This window comes from Montipora foliosa, chromosome 4 (assembly GCF_036669935.1).
Source record: "Montipora foliosa isolate CH-2021 chromosome 4, ASM3666993v2, whole genome shotgun sequence".
NCBI lineage: Eukaryota > Metazoa > Cnidaria > Anthozoa > Scleractinia > Acroporidae > Montipora > Montipora foliosa.
In genome coordinates this window covers 172886-177814 of record NC_090872.1, presented here as the reverse complement: position 1 = coordinate 177814, position 4929 = coordinate 172886, and the positions used below count along the sequence as shown (strand labels likewise).

The 4929-nt window shown below is 39.4% G+C and overlaps 1 pseudogene; it reads right to left on the bottom strand.

Annotated features, from left to right (window-relative positions):
* Nucleotides 1-1155: 1155 nt before the first annotated feature.
* On the bottom strand, nucleotides 1156-2533 carry LOC137999445 (uncharacterized; annotated as a pseudogene).
* Between the last annotated feature and the right edge of the window lie 2396 nt (nucleotides 2534-4929).

Here is a 4929-nt window from a genome sequence, read left to right as displayed (position 1 = left end):
CTCAAGGCTCCATTCTTGGTCCACTTCTTTTCTTAATTTACATTAATGATATGTGTGATGTGTCAAAAGTTTTAGACTTCAACCTATTCGCTGACGATACTAACATCTTCTCTTCACACAAAAATGTGAATGTGATTGAAAAAACTTTGAATGAAGAATTTCCTAACTTAACAGACTGATGCCAAGCCGATAAGCTTTCTATAAATAAAAAAAAAAAAACTTTATTGTATTTGAACCCAGGCAAAAAAGGCAAACACTAGACATCAATCTAGAGATTAGTCAATGTGCCATTGGACGAGTAAAAGAAACCGTGTTTTTAAGTGTTATTCTTGATGAACATTTAACTTGGAAACCACACATTGCTAATGTGGCTAGAAAGATATCAAAATCTATTGGCATAATTTATAAAGCAAGATTTTGCCTTCCCACTTCCTCTTTGTGCACCTTGTATTTTTGCTTAGTTTATCTTTATCTTGTTTACTGCATATCAGTATGGGGATCGACCTATCTTTCTAATCTAAATCGCATATTTTTACTTCAGAAAAAGGTTTTTTAAAAAGGTTTTCTTAAAAGAATCATATCAAAAAGTGCCTTTGATGCCCATACCGAACCAATTTTCAAGCAGCTGAAAATTCTGAAACTTAGTGATATTTATCATTATATATTTGTATTTTTCTTGAGGTGCCTATAGCCCGAATAAGCCCTAATGGTTTCTATATGGGCATCCTCGCCTTATGCTTTTCTTTTATTGATTATTTAATAATATCTGTCGTACTTTAATATATATTTATTTTGTAATTTAACATGACAAAAGTGGCAACAAAACTGAACTGAACTGAACTGTTCACTGCATGCCTTTGATGCCTGAGCTAGCATAGTCCACTTGGGAGACCAACCTTCTAGTGATTGCTGCCAACCCCACTCTGCAGGACCAGGGAGTTCCTGCATAGGCTCCAGCGTTTGACCCCATACATGACCGGCCTGATAGGCTGCTCTTTTGATGTGCTGTGCAAGAGCGGCTAGAGTTGGAAAACATTCTCAATGCCTTTATTACCTTGCGCAAATAGAGCTTGTCGAGCTTCGTCGGCTGTCTGGTGGGTACACCTACGGCTGTACATGACAACCACGAATCGCTCCAAGACACGACATTGTTCTTCAGAATACCGTATCTTCAGGAGATGATAGGACACGAAAGACTTCAGTGCCTTCAGGATTTGACTTCCATACTTGGAAAGCTGTCTTCTTTCCTTTTCCCGCAATGTATGAAACAGTATCACACCCTATGACAGCATGAAAAAAAGGAAGGGCTTCACACTACTGTTGGTTAGGGAGGCGGTGATCTTGTGGATGGGTAGATATCTGAAATGGTTACCAACACCAAAGGCAATCCACAACTCTTGTAACTCTAGCTGTTTTGCATATGCTATCGCGAGTACCACAACTTCAGTATCAACTGTCCTGATCGAGACCTTTTTGAGACCCCTGACTGAGATCCTCGTATCCGCCTCCTAGTGGTTGCAGGCGGAAAGACCTTCCGTCTCTACTGGAGAAGGGCTGAGCACGTCAACACTAGATGTAATGATTACATCCACCCCTGGAAGTTGGATTGCAGTCACGCTTTCTGCTAAATAGTGAAAAAGCTCATTTTTGTTTTCATCCGATCGCAGAAAGCTCTTCCAGTTGACTCGAATGGCTGCATTATCGCACACGCGCCTTCGTACTCCCGAGCCTCTCGCCTCCCTTGTACTACGCTTTAGGCTGTTTCGAAGTATTGATTATATATGAAATCTATTCTTTTGACATACTGTGCTTATTTGATGACATAATTGAGAAATACAGATGTTGCATTGTCCTTAAATGTCTTAGACTTTCAAGGTGGTAGCATGTTAACAACTGCAGCAGCATCATAGACTTAAACGTCAAGTTCTGGACACTCTACCGTGCACGTGGTGGAAGCTTCAAGTAACTAGACTAATTCAGATTTCTGTCCAGAACGCATTTTGCCAGCGCAAGAGAGTGAGGGAGGACTAATAGCTTCTGCGTCATAATCATAGTCCTGTGCAAACTGCAAAGCTACACTGATGTCGCTACAAAAAGCAAGCTTTACCTCCCTTCACTCGCTATATTTACGGAGATCAGGCAATTGTGATAGGAATCGCTACTTTAGCAGAGTGGAAGTAACTTGCTCGGGAACATAAGCTCCTAGATGTTCAAGTCTACAAGAGTAAAGCTTTGACAAATCCGACAGCTTGAAAACTGTTTGCTTTGCATTATCCTCAATGTATGCAACTAACTCAGCTACAGCAATGGCTTCTAGCAAAACTTGAGTTGTGATATTTTCTTCCTCCTTAGGTGGAATACTTCTTAATCGATTGTAAAGGGCAGTAAGACAACCTATGTGGTAATATGAATCAATGACAGGCTTATCGCCGGCTGCAAGTTTTGTTAAAAGTTTTCGGTCTTGCAGTCTTGTAGCGGCTGCTCTGAGCTTGCTGTCAAGTGTAAGACTTGCGAAGAGTATCTTCAGTTTCATCACAAAAGAAACATGTTTGCTACTTCTTTTGGGGGTATTCCTAGACTATGGCGAGTTTTAACAGGACTCGGTGCTTCAGAATCGTCTACTGAACTGTCCTCGAGTTTCCTCTTCTGAGCCCTCTGCAGCTTAAGAGTGCTGCATTTGTTAAATCACGACTTGTGCCATTTTGCTTCATGACGTTTTAACGTTACTTCTATTCCGTTTCCCTCATCGAGGCTTGAAAAGAGGCTTGAATTGGCAATTCACCAATCTCACGAAGTTGCTGTAGATTGTCTGCCAAATGTTTGTACCCCGAGCCGTAGTTCCTTGTACTATTTAAAGGACACACTAACTTCTCTTCTGTCTCTTGTTCACACAAAGCACACAAATTCCAGTTCTTTTCTGTTCTTATCTGAACTGTTTCCATAATCCAATATCCAAAACACTGCAAGTTCTTGTTCGGAAGCTAATAGCAACTAGGCGTTCTTTTAAAATCAGCCAGCCGCTATTTGCTGAGTGCAGATATCAGCCAAACAATACTGCACGCAACAGGAAACTCAGATTGAGAGCAAATTGAAAAAATTACCCTTCTTAATAAAAACGTAGACTTCTGTTTGGTTTGACGATACTACAGTTTACCGTATTGGATCCACCGTTGATGAAGCATGTAACCTAAATAACGTACTGAATGAGCTTAACAAATGGTGTATGACTAACTCATTAACACCGCACTCTTCAAAATGTGAAGTGAAGTTTTTCCACCGGGGATTCTTCACTGGTCCACTTACTTTGATCACCATTGGGAATGTCAACGTTGCATGGGTCTATCTTACAAGACTGCTGGGCATTACTATCGACAGAATGCTTACTTGGGTGAATCATATTAAGGAATTAAGGAACAACTTTGTCAAGAAATTGAACTTATTGAAAAAGTGTTCTTTTCTCAACAGAAAATCACTTCTTGACCTATACTCTAAGGTGATTCTCCCTTCAGTGACATACAGCATCGCTATCTGAGGGAACTGTAACAACCTGGATTATATCAAATCCCTGCAAGCCCTTCACTGTGGTGCCAGAAGGCTAATTTTTAATTTGCCGCGAGACACACCTTCAGAACAAGTTATGGAACTCACACAATGGGACTCGATTTATGACGTGTATAAACGCAGTCTTGTCAAACTAATCTATAACATAGCCAGCGATAATATGCCCGCAATGATTTCGGATTTAGTTGTTTGGCGTAGTAGTCCGTATAACCTAAGAGGACATAATAAGGCCGTCGTTCCACGATTTTCCACTTATTTCATGAAAAATTCTTTTTGTTACAGAGCAGCTGTACTGTGGAACTGTGTTTCAGAATATTTTAATGATTCTTGTAATTTTAAACAATTTTATGCAAAGGCAAAATCTAGTCCGATGTTTAGGGAAATCAGATTGGCGAGAAATTAAATTAATTTCCTATGTTTCATTCATTTTCAGTAGGTAATTAGATAATTAGATAATTAATTAGATACACGACCCCTCAAGTATGTAGTGCTTAAACGCTAATCGTGTTTTTAAATAAAGGATTTTACTTTAAACAAAGGATTTTACGTAAATTCAGAGTGTTTAAGGGAAGAAATTTAATTAAAATGAGCCTGCAGTCCCAAACCACTGACCGCATACTAAAAATGATCAAAATATAAACTAAGGGAGCAAGATCCAGCTGGGGTCTTACTTTTTATTAATCTACATGTTAAAAGCTACAATTACTGAAAGTTTCATACTTGTATCACTATTTGAACCATTTTATTTTTTGTTGCTTATCCCCCGGACTATTCTGGTTGTTTTTGAAATTACAATTTTCATTTCACACAGAGTTTGTTTCTTTTGTTAACCTTGTTGTGGGGTTGAGAGTTTGCTTTGTGAACATCTCCCTCTCATTTTACAGACTAACCCTAACTTTTGTCTATGATTTTTCCTCAACTCACCATCCACACACACACATGATTCCCCTCAAAATACCTGCTGACTAGTGAATGTTCTGGTCAGTGGAGAGAAACCCCTTCTTGTAAGGCGGATCCGAATTACCACATCAGAATTTCTAAATTGTTATAACGCAACTAGTTCTCCTTTGGTTAGGTTTTCTCTAGCTAATTTAATATTCCGAGGGTTTATCAAATCACGCCTAACACTGGATAGAAAAAGTTCAAGTTCTGGATACCTTGATGGTGGTGGCTTCCATTTCTTTTCTTTCGGAACTTTAGGAAGGTGACCAGTTGACTCTTGACTATCTTCAGGGCTATTTTCAATGAAAAAGACTGCTGTCCGCAAGCTCAAAAGCTTCCAAATCGTCGTATACACGTTGCCAGTCAACATCTTTGGTATGGGGCACAAAGATGGTCCTTTCTTGAGTAGATTGATTTGGTCTTGGC